The sequence below is a fragment of the Thalassophryne amazonica genome, chromosome 16 (assembly GCF_902500255.1).
Source record: "Thalassophryne amazonica chromosome 16, fThaAma1.1, whole genome shotgun sequence".
In the NCBI taxonomy this organism is placed as follows: Eukaryota; Metazoa; Chordata; class Actinopteri; order Batrachoidiformes; family Batrachoididae; genus Thalassophryne; species Thalassophryne amazonica.
In genome coordinates, this window is record NC_047118.1 from 88791279 (window position 1) to 88803864 (window position 12586).

At 39.4% G+C, this 12586-nt stretch overlaps 1 long non-coding RNA gene across 2 annotated transcripts; it reads left to right on the forward strand.

Annotated features, from left to right (window-relative positions):
• Positions 1-39: 39 nt before the first annotated feature.
• Positions 40-12001, forward strand: LOC117528493. Of its 2 annotated transcripts, none has more exons than XR_004565784.1 (2): positions 40-328; positions 11274-12001. It is a non-coding gene; the product is annotated as an uncharacterized LOC117528493 (long non-coding RNA). The 2 variants fall into 2 exon arrangements; XR_004565783.1 differs by lacking the exon at positions 40-328 and adding an exon at positions 1259-1902.
• Positions 12002-12586: the final 585 nt, after the last annotated feature.

Here is a 12586-nt window from a genome sequence, read left to right on the forward strand (position 1 = left end):
GCATCAGCCAGCACCAGTCTCATCCAACGGAAAAGTAACTGTCTTCTACGACAAAGATCCCAGCAGGAAGACATATGGAAGGAGGTGCAATCAAACCTGATATTGTCATCTGGAACAAGCAAGAGAAAACAGCCAAAATTATCGATGTGACAGTCCCCTGTGACTATGACCTGAATCGAGCAGAAAGGGGAAAGATCACCAAACACCAAGACCTGAAAACAACATGGTCACTGAAAGACATCAATATCATCCCAGTTGTGGTGGAGCAACAGATCTTATGAAGAAGAACCTGAAGAAACATCGAGTCAGTCACCCAAGCACACACGAGGTGCAGATATCTGCTAATTAAAGGAACGATAACCATCTTGAAGAGAGCCCTCAGACACAGTGCCAGCTCTGGTTAGGGTGCAACTTTAGAGTCTAGGGTGCAAATTTAGACCCCGGGTCTGGGGCCCACTGCATTCTATTAAAAAGAAATCAAGGATAAATGAAAAAAACAGTGACATCTGCACACAGATTCACACACGCACACACAAATGTACACACAGACAGACATTCGCACAGATACACAGACGTACAGTAGTGTTCAGAATAATAGTAGTGCTATGTGACTAAAAAGATGAATCCAGGTTTTGAGTACATTTCTTATTGTTACATGGGAAACAAGGTACCAGTAGATTCAGTAGATTCTCACAAATCCAACAAGACCAAGCATTCATGATATGTACACTCTTAAGGCTATGAAATTGGGCTATTAGTAAAAAAAAAAGAAAAGGGGGTGTTCACAATAATAGTAGCATCTGCTGTTGACGCTACAAACTCAAAACTATTATGTTCAAACTGCTTTTTTAGCAACCCTGTGAATCACTAAACTAGTATTTAGTTGTTTTCTGTTTTCTTCCACACACAGATGAACAACCTATAATTTTTTGCACCTGTGTATAAGTTTTCCCCTCTCCAATCAACTTTTTAATCAAACTACGCTGTTCTTCTGAACAATGTCTTGAACGTCCCATTTTCCTCAGGCTTTCAAAGAGAAAAGCATGTTCAACAGGTGCTGGCTTCATCCTTAAATAGGGGACACCTGATTCACACTTGTTTGTTCCACAAAACTGATGAACTCACTGACTGAATGTCACACTACTATTATTGTGAACACCCCCTTTTCTACTTTTTTTTTACTAATAGCCCAATTTCATAGCCTTAAGAGTGTGCATATCATGAATGCTTGGTCTTGTTGGATTTGTGAGAATCTACTGAATCTACTGGTACCTTGTTTCCCATGTAACAATAAGAAATATACTCAAAACCTGGATTAATCTTTTTAGTCACATAGCACTACTATTATTCTGAACACTACTGTACTCGCACACATGTATATGACCCTCTAAGATTTGTGTCGCTGTTTCACTTCTGTCAGTGTGGAAGCAGTGAGGAAGGCTGCCCACTCAAGTTCTGGGATGAACAAGTAGATATTTTCTATTTTAGAGAACTGAACCTGGATCAGGTCTGTGTTGTCCTCTGTGGTCTGTCCGCAGAGCGCCAAGCAGCAGGACCTGGAATCTGGACCAGGTGTAGCGATGGAGACCAGTAGCTACAACAACATCCCTCCAAATCAAACTGAAATATTCAAGTGTGGTTTAAATATGAAACACTTTGGACAAAAATTCAGAGTCTGCGAGTCCATCAATAATGGACTCATTACATCATCCACAGCAACGGTGTTAATTCCGCCCTTTTTCCTTTGTGTTCTCTCTTTGAGTCAAGGTTCCTCTCTGAGGACTCAAGATGAAACTCTTGGAAATAAAGGACTCACTCTGCTGAGACAGGAGTCTTCAAAAAACACAGACCCAGACCTGGAAAGCAGAAATAAACAAAAGAAGTCCATACTGTGTGGGATCAGTAAGTTCCTAACCTGTGGACAGTCTTTCAGGTCATGGCAAGGAGCATGCATGACACCACATTTCATGATGCTCCACATTTTCATGGTCAGATTTGAAATGGTAAACTATTGATCTCCTGGGGCCTGTACTACGAAGCGGGGTTACTGGCTTATCAGGCTAACTTTGGGATTTAGTTGATGATGTGTGGAGTAACTTCCCGGTTAACCCGTACTACGAAAGGTGGATAGGTTTCGATCGAGGTATGCTGCCACGGCAACTTACGCTGTGTGCCAAACCTGCTCCGAGCAGGTTATGTTCTCGGTTAGCTTGAGGTTTTCGCTTAACCACTCCCTTTATAAGTACCGTCCATCCACCTTCAATCACTCCGAAGACAATGCCGGCCTACCTGGATGATCCGTTTGATATTGGAGCACAAATTGTGAGGGGCTCTCTTTGCAGGGCGAGGGTTTTTAAAGACCGCCAGAATCCGCTGACATACCCGGACGATATTCTCTATGAAAGATATAGATCCTCAGCCGAGGGAATTTGTCATCTTTGTCAGCTGATCGGGCCAGAAGTCTGTAACATCATCCATCGTACACTGTAATAAAAGACTGTTGTTTTTACAGGAAAACACTGGCAGCTGTGGTTACCAGGGAATTCCTGTAAAAAATACAGCAGTTAAATGTACAAAAAAAGAGAGCTCTTGTTTGTAGATTTAACAGTTCTTTTAATGAGTCAGCCGTGGTTGATTCACTGTAAATCCATATACATATTATGTCTGTAATGTTATCTACTGTGCTGCTGTATGTTTTACAGGAATTCCCTGGTAACCACAGCTGCCAGCCTTTTCCTGTAAAAACAACAGTCTTTTATTACAGTGTACGATGGATGATGTTACAGACTTCTGGCCCGATCAGCTGACAAAGATGACGAATTCCCTCGGCTGAGGATCTATATCTTTCATAGAGAATATCGTCCGGGTATGTCAGCGGATTCTGGCGGTCTTTAAAAACCCTCGCCCTGCAAAGAGAGCCCCTCACAATTTGTGCCCCAATATCAGACGGATCATCCAGGTAGGCCGGCATTGTCTTCGGAGTGATGCAGGTGGATGGACGGTACTTATAAAGGGAGTGGTTAAGCGAGAACCTCACGCTAATCCTGGAACATAACCTGCTCAGAGCAGGATTGGCGCAAAGCGTAAGTTGCCGTGGCAGCATGCCTCAATCGAAACCTATCCACCTTTCGTAGTACGGGTTAACCAGGAAGTTACTCCACACGTCATCAACTTACTCCCGAAGTTACCCTGATAAGCCAGTAACCCCGCTTCGTAGTACAGGCCCCTGGACTTAAAACCTCTTGGATCAGATGATGTCCCCAGTTTAGTAAAGTTGTATTTGACGGGTTTTCACTAACGTCTACGTAAACCCATGGACTGTAAAAACCAAATGACCAAAAATACAGATAATTGATTAGTATTTATTATGACACATTTGGACACACAGAGACGTGAGTCATGTTTATTAGACGTGTGAGTGTGAAGACAATAATGTAAAAACAAGAACCCAAAACTAAAACCAGTTGGACAATAATGTTGGCCTTTCATGAAACCATTTTTTTACTGATATGAAAAGTTTTGTTTAACAATGCAGTAAAACACTTTGCTTGTTGGAAATGGTATCATTACATACTGTAGTGTGTCCAGCAGAGGGTGCTCTGGTGAGGCATTGTAAACAGTTCTTTGTAAACAATGTTGTCAGAGGATGCTCTGACAACATTGTTTACTAAGCTGTCAAACATAGCTGGGACCCTCATCATTCTGTGGTCACATTGGCTACAAGAGACAGAGGCAAAGCGACCAGCTGCCATTTATTTTCAGTCAGAGTGGATGTTTTACAGCAACAGGAGACAAGTGGTCTCTATGCCACCAGCTAAGTGGGACCAATGCTGAGCAATGCAGTGCTGTTTATATTTATAGTTATGTACCGCAGCATTCACATTTAAACTGTAAAACATCAAACCCAAGTGAGATTTCTTTGTCTTAAAGGTTTGATATCCAAATGTTCAGACTGTGGTTTTCTATGAACACATCAGAAGATATATTGATATCACCAGTTTTTTTCCGTCATGTTACTGGTATCATATCAGTCTGCAACAAACCCGTATCGGTCAGGCTTTTGTAAAACTTAATGTTGACAGTAAGATGTAATGGAACACAATATACACATAGTACTGCAAACAAGTACTTCAAACATCAAAATAAACGCTGACTTTGAGCGACCCAGCTGAGTTTTATGAAATGTACATCATTAAAAGGAACATCTCTCTTATTTACAGTTATATAGTTGTGGTCTGACGTTTACATCTAGTCATTGTAGGCATGAACATTGTGGTAATGCTGGTCTTCAATGAAGTTTTTGAACTTCAAACTTGTACAAAATACAAACTTGTATTTTATTTTATGATGTTTGCTGTACAAACATTCAACCCATACACAAGAACAGGGGCCTGTACTACGAAGAGGGGTTAACTTACTCAGATGTAACCCAGGGTCAACCTCCTAAACCGGGGTTGACAAAACCTGGTTCCCTCAAGTGGTGTTAATCGGTACTACGACGCTGAATAAGATGTTTTGTTGAACCTGTTAACCTAATCACATAAAAGGGGCGGGTTGTAGCACATGTCACCATTTTTTCAATGATGACGCGGTCACCTTACTTTACCGAAGAAGAATACACGATTATTATGTGGAGCTACGAGGAATTTAAATTAAGCAGGAAATCGAACACATCGTCTGCCAATAAAGCAAGACAGGCTTGTTGGCAACGTATTGCTGATCGGGTAAATGCGTACGTACAATTCAATTGTTCCCCAGATCTGTTACAGATGATTAACCTGTGGAATGTCTGATATGTGTAGAAAAATGACCTTCTTCCATTAATTACGCCCAGATGCAACACGATTCAGAAGTGGGCATAGGCCTACTAATAAGACAAGAGCTCTCTTTTTTTGTACATTTAACTGCTGTATTTTTTACAGTGGTAACCACAGCTGCCAGCGTTTTCCTGTAAAAACAACAGTCTTTTTTTACAGTGTACGATGGGTGATGTTACAGACTTCTGGCCCAATCAGCTGACAAAGATAATGAATTCCCTCGGCTGAGAATCTATATCTTTCATAGAGAATATCGTCCGGGTATGTCAGCGGATTCTGGCGGTCTTTAAAAACCCTCGCCCTGCAAAGAGAGCCCCTCACAATTTGTGCCCCAATATCAGACGGATCATCCAGGTAGGCCGGCATTGTCTTCAGAGTGATTGAAGGTGGATGGACGGTACTTATAAGGGGTGTGGTTAAGCGAAAACCTCTCGCTAATCCTGGAACATAACCTGCTCGGAGCAGGTTTGCCACACGGCGTAAGTTGCCGTGGCAGCATACCTCGATCAAAACCTATCCACCTTTCGTAGTACGGGTTAACCGGGAAGTTACTCCACACGTCATCAACTTACTCCCGAAGTTACCCTGATAAGCCAGTAACCCCGCTTCGTAGTACAGGCCCCAGGTCTTCTTTATTGTATTTTATGTCTGTTGTTTGCAGTGTGAGTGTTAATATTGTATGTCTGTTGTTTGCAGTATTAGTGTTAATATTGTGTCTGTTGTTTGCAGTGTGAGTGTTAATATTGTATGTCTGTTGTTTGCAGTGTGACTGTTGTTTATATTGAATTGTGTGTCTGTTGTTTGCAGTGTGTTAATATTGTATGTCTGTTGTTTGCAGTGTGAGTGTTAATATTGTATGTCTGTTGTTTGCAGTGTGAGTGTTAATATTGTATGTCTGTTGTTTGCAGTGTGAGTGTTAATATTGTATGTCTGTTGTTTGCAGTGTGACTGTTGTTTATATTGAATTGTGTGTCTGTTGTTTGCAGTGTGTTAATATTGTATGTCTGTTGTTTGCAGTGTGAGTGTTAATATTGTATGTCTGTTGTTTGCAGTGTGAGTGTTAATATTGTATGTCTGTTGTTTGCAGTGTGACTGTTGTTTATATTGAATTGTGTCTGTTGTTTGCAGTATTAGTGTTAATATTGTGTCTGTTGTTTGCAGTGTGAGTGTTAATATTGTATGTCTGTTGTTTGCAGTGTGAGTGTTAACATTGTATGTCTGTTGTTTGCAGTGTGAGTGTTAATATTGTATGTCTGTTGTTTGCAGTGTGACTGTTGTTTATATTGAATTGTGTGTCTGTTGTTTGCAGTGTGTTAATATTGTCTGTTGTTTGCAGTGTGTTAATATTGTATGTCTGTTGTTTGCAGTGTGAGTGTTAATATTGTGTCTGTTGTTTGCAGTGTGTTAATATTGTATGTCTGTTGTTTGCAGTGTGACTGTTGTTTATATTGAATTGTGTCTGTTGTTTGCAGTATGGGTGTTGTTTATATTGAATTGCGTGTCTGTTGTTTGCAGTGTGTGTTACTATTGTATGTCTGTTGTTTGCAGTGTGTGTTACTATTGTATGTCTGTTGTTTGCAGTGTGAGTGTTAATATTGTATGTCTGTTGTTTGCAGTATTAGTGTTAATATTGTATGTCTGTTGTTTGCAGTATTAGTGTTAACATTGTATGTCTGTTGTTTGCAGTGTGAGTGTTAATATTGTATGTCTGTTGTTTGCAGTGTGACTGTTGTTTATATTGAATTGTATGTCTGTTGTTTGCAGTGTGAGTGTTAATATTGTATGTCTGTTGTTTGCAGTGTGAGTGTTAATATTGTATGTCTGTTGTTTGCAGTGTGACTTGTTTATATTGAATTGTGTCTGTTGTTTGCAGTATGGGTGTTGTTTATATTGAATTGCGTGTCTGTTGTTTGCAGTGTGTGTTACTATTGTATGTCTGTTGTTTGCAGTGTGAGTGTTGTTTATATTGAATTGTATGTCTGTTGTTTGCAGTGTGAGTGTTGTTTATATTGAATTGTGTGTCTGTTGTTTGCAGTGTGTTAATATTGTATGTCTGTTGTTTGCAGTGTGAGTGTTAATATTGTATGTCTGTTGTTTGCAGTGTGACTTGTTTATATTGAATTGTGTCTGTTGTTTGCAGTATGGGTGTTGTTTATATTGAATTGCGTGTCTGTTGTTTGCAGTGTGTGTTACTATTGTATGTCTGTTGTTTGCAGTGTGAGTGTTGTTTATATTGAATTGCGTGTCTGTTGTTTGCAGTGTGAGTGTTGTTTATATTGAATTGTATGTCTGTTGTTTGCAGTGTGAGTGTTGTTTATATTGAATTGCGTGTCTGTTGTTTGCAGTATGAGTGTTGTTTATATTACATTGTGTGTCTGTTGTTTGCAGTGTGAGTGTTGTTTATATTACATTGTGTGTCTGTTGTTTGCAGTGTGTTAATATTGTCTGTTGTTTGCAGTGTGAGTGTTAATATTGTATGTCTGTTTGCAGTGTGAGTGTTAATATTGTATGTCTGTTGTTTGCGGTGTGACTGTTGTTTATATTGAATTGTGTCTGTTGTTTGCAGTATGAGTGTTGTTTATATTGAATTGTGTCTGTTGTTTGCAGTACGAGTGTTGTTTATATTGAATTGCGTGTCTGTTGTTTGCAGTGTGAGTGTTGTTTATATTGAATTGTGTGTCTGTTGTTTGCAGTGTGTTAATATTGTCTGTTGTTTGCAGTGTGAGTGTTAATATTGTATGTCTGTTGTTTGCAGTGTGACTGTTGTTTATATTGAATTGCGTGTCTGTTGTTTGCAGTGTGAGTGTTAATATTGTATGTCTGTTTGCAGTGTGAGTGTTAATATTGTATGTCTGTTGTTTGCAGTGTGACTGTTGTTTATATTGAATTGTGTCTGTTGTTTGCAGTATGGGTGTTGTTTATATTGAATTGCGTGTCTGTTGTTTGCAGTGTGTGTTACTATTGTATGTCTGTTGTTTGCAGTGTGAGTGTTAATATTGTATGTCGTTTGCAGTGTGACTGTTGTTTATATTGAATTGTGTGTCTGTTGTTTGCAGTATGAGTGTTAATATTGTATGTCTGTTGTTTGCAGTGTGAGTGTTAATATTGTGTGTCTGTTGTTTGCAGTATTAGTGTTAATATTGTATGTCGTTTGCAGTATGAGTGTTAATATTGTATGTCTGTTGTTTGCAGTGTGAGTGTTAATATTGTATGTCTGTTGTTTGCAGTATGAGTGTTAATATTGTATGTCTGTTGTTTGCAGTGTGAGTGTTAATATTGTATGTCTGTTGTTTGCAGTGTGAGTGTTAACATTGTATGTCTGTTGTTTGCAGTGTGAGTGTTAACATTGTATGTTGTTTGCAGTGTGACTGTTGTTTATATTGAATTGTGTCTGTTGTTTGCAGTATGGGTGTTGTTTATATTGAATTGCGTGTCTGTTTGCAGTGTGTGTTACTATTGTATGTCTGTTGTTTGCAGTGTGAGTGTTAATATTGTATGTCTGTTGTTTGCAGTGTGAGTGTTGTTTATATTGAATTGTGTGTCTGTTGTTTGCAGTATGAGTGTTGTTTATATTGGATTGTGTGTCTGTTGTTTGCAGTATGAGTGTTGTTTATATTACATTGTGTGTCTGTTGTTTGCAGTGTGAGTGTTGTTTATATTACATTGTGTGTCTGTTGTTTGCAGTGTGTTAATATTGTCTGTTGTTTGCAGTGTGTGTTAATATTGTATGTCTGTTGTTTGCAGTGTGACTGTTGTTTATATTGAATTGTGTCTGTTTGCAGTATGAGTGTTGTTTATATTGAATTGTGTCTGTTGTTTGCAGTATGAGTGTTGTTTATATTGAATTGTGTCTGTTGTTTGCAGTGTGAGTGTTGTTTATATTACATTGTGTGTCTGTTGTTTGCAGTGTGTTAATATTGTCTGTTGTTTGCAGTGTGAGTGTTAATATTGTATGTCTGTTGTTTGCAGTGTGACTGTTGTTTATATTGAATTGCGTGTCTGTTGTTTGCAGTATGAGTGTTGTTTATATTGAATTGCGTGTCTGTTGTTTGCAGTATGAGTGTTTATATTGAATTGCGTGTCTGTTGTTTGCAGTGTGAGTGTTAATATTGTATGTCTGTTGTTTGCAGTATGAGTGTTGTTTATATTGAATTGTGTGTCTGTTGTTTGCAGTGTGAGTGTTAATATTGTCTGTCTGTTGTTTGCAGTGTGAGTGTTAATATTGTATGTCTGTTGTTTGCAGTGTGAGTGTTGTTTATATTGAATTGTGTGTCTGTTGTTTGCAGTGTGAGTGTTAATATTGTATGTCTGTTGTTTGCAGTGTGAGTGTTGTTTATATTACATTGTATGTCTGTTGTTTGCTGTGAATGTTGTTTATATTACATTGTGTGTCTGTTGTGTGCAGTGTGAATGTTGTTTATACTGTTGTGTGTCTGTGTGTGCAGTGTGAATGTTGTTTATATTGTGTTGTGTGTCTGTGTGTGTGCAGTGTGAATGTTGTTTATATTGTGTTGTGTGTCTGTGTGTGTGCAGTGTGAATGTTGTTTATACTGTTGTGTGTCTGTGTGTGTGCAGTGTGAATGTTGTTTATATTACATTGTGTGTCTGTTGTGTGCAGTGTGAATGTTGTTTATACTGTTGTGTGTCTGTGTGTGCAGTGTGAATGTTGTTTATATTGTGTTGTGTGTCTGTGTGTGTGCAGTGTGAATGTTGTTTATATTGTGTTGTGTGTCTGTGTGTGTGCAGTGTGAATGTTGTTTATACTGTTGTGTGTCTGTGTGTGTGCAGTGTGAATGTTGTTTATATTGTGTTGTGTGTCTGTGTGTGTGCAGTGTGAATGTTGTTTATATTGTGTTGTGTGTCTGTGTGTGTGCAGTGTGAATGTTGTTTATATTGTGTTGTGTGTCTATCTGTGTGCAGTGTGACTGTTGTTTATATTGTGTTGTGTGAGTATGGTTTATGTTGTGTTGTGTCTGTTGTGTGTGCAGTGTGAGTGTTGTTTATATTGTGTTGTGTGAGTATGGTTTATGTTGTGTTGTGTCTGTTGTGTGTGCAGTGTGACTGTTGTTTATATTGTGTTGTGTGAGTATGGTTTATGTTGTGTTGTGTCTGTTGTGTGTGCAGTGTGAGTGTTGTTTATATTGTGTGGCATTAATTTTGTTGGTTTGGGACCAAGATTTTGCTGGTTTAGTAGTGTGCTTGGGGTCATTGTCTTGTTGAAACACCCATTTCAAGGGCATGTCCTCTTCAGCATAAGGCAACATGACCTCTTCAAGTATTTTGACATATCCAAACTGATCCATGATACCTGGTATGTGATATATAGGCCCAACACCATAGTAGGAGAAACATGCCCAAAACATGCTTGAATGAACTGTGGCTTGAATTCAGAGTTTGGGGGTCGTCTCACAAACTGTCTGTGGCTGTTGGACCCAAAAAGAACAATTTTACTCTCATCAGTCCACAAAATATTCCTCCATTTCTCTTTAGGCCAGTTGATGTGTTCTTTGGCAAATTGTAACCTCTTCTGCACATGTCTTTTATTTAACAGAGGGACTTTGTGGGGGATTCTTGCAAACAAATTAGCTTCACACAGGCGTCTTCTAACTGTCACAGCACTTACAGGTAACTCCAGACTGTCTTTGATCATCCTGGAGCTGATCAATGGGTGAGCCTTTGCCATTCTGGTTATTCTTCTATCCATTTTGATGGTTGTTCTCCATTTTCTTCCATGCATCTCTGGTTTTTTGTCCATTTTAAAGCATTGGAGATCATTGTAGATGAACAGCCTATAATTTTTTGCACCTGTGTATAAGTTTTCCCCTCTCCAATCAACTTTTTAATCAAACTACGCTGTTCTTCTGAACAATGTCTTGAACGTCCCATTTTCCTCAGGCTTTCAAAGAGAAAAGCATGTTCAACAGGTGCTGGCTTCATCCTTAAATAGGGGACACCTGATTCACACCTGTTTGTTCCACAAAACTGACGAACTCACTGACTGAATGTCACACTACTATTATTGTGAACACCCCCTTTTCTACTTTTTTTTACTAATAGCCCAATTTCATAGCCTTAAGAGTGTGCATATCATGAATGCTTGGTCTTGTTGGATTTGTGAGAATCTACTGAATCTACTGGAACCTTGTTTCCCATGTAACAATAAGAAATATACTCAAAACCTGGATTAATCTTTTTAGTCACATAGCACTACTATTATTCTGAACACTACTGTACTGTAGATCTAGTGAAACTGTACATGCATATAACTCCCAGTTTAGAAACTGGTCTTACTCCATTTGAAATCCTGTATGAAAGGCCCTACAGGTTACCAGACTTACATGCAATAACGGGCCTGATAGTGAAGATAAGGGATTAGTTGATTATATGAGATGAGTGTTGACCCACAAAGACGTAATACACGCTAACAAGATGCCAGACTCTCCTGTTTCTGCGCAGGAAGCTGAGAACTCTATCCAGATTGGCGATTGGGTGCTGATAAAGACCATTAAGAAGAAGAACTGGTCATCTCCAAACTGGGAAGGTCCGTTCCAAGTGCTGCTGACCACCCCCACTGCAGTCAAAATCGCAGAAAGGTCATCTTGGGTGCACTGCAAAAGACAAGGATATCTGAAAGATACTGAACCAAACAAAGGAGACAACGCGTGAAGGTGTTGGCTGATGACCTGTATAGGTCCAGTAATGGGTGGAAGCACGTCTGTCCCTCCGTAGAATCAAAATGACAGCCCAAGAGAACATGACCAGAGTGTGATCAAGGATGAGATGAAGATAAAGCCGAACCAGACAAGAAATCAAAGCCAATCCAGGGTCCTGACGCAGACTAGTTGCTCGAGGAGAGAAGCAGACGAGAAACCAGTTAAAAACTGAGGAGAATCCTATACAAGCCAGGATGAGAAGTAGACGGACTACAAGCTTGAAATAGAGCAAAGAAGTAGACGTGACCAGACCAGGAAGAGAAGCAGATATTCTGTTCCGAAGGAACAGGGCGCCTGAAGTAAAACACTTTTAGTCCCATGCAACATATACCATACTGATATAAGCCTCATTCACCCAAAAAGCCCAGAACTGCTGAAGTGAGATTCTGAACTGTCACCAAAGAAAGAAGACATCTACCCCCCCCCAAGCATAGAACTGTTGGATGGAAGAGAGAGAGAGAGAGAGAGAGAGAGAGAGAGAAAAAAAAGAAATATCAAAAGACTGTTCCAGCTATGGAAAGATTTGCCGCCAGAGCGGGGTGTAAAGTTCACACTTTGCTGATAATACTGATGACTATTGCTATAATTGTGGCATCTACTTCTTGGTGGTATGAGAAAATGTCTAAACAAAGTGACAACTTAGACCAGAAGCGAGTAGGCCCACGATCAAGTTTTGAGTGGATGTTTGATACTCCACGTAATCCATATCAGATGAACATGTGGTACAGATATGTTACGTTTTTAGCTAATGAGGTGAATTTGACCAATTTTGTGTGCTCTTTGATGCCTCTTTCTGCAGCCCACCCACGCATAAAACCACTGCCATTTCTCAATGTTAGTCATCTATTTCCGCATGTTAATGTCGGCTATAAATTCCGCTATGCTTAATCAATCAGTTCAACAACATACAGGCTCCTACATAACCACCAAGGCACCAAAAAATATATCATTTAAACTTTTTTCTACCTGCAGAAGGATCACTTGATGCACCCGTGCACACTAATCTTTTCCTTGATCCCAGAGCTCGACTCACCTGTTATGCAAATAACCAGCTTT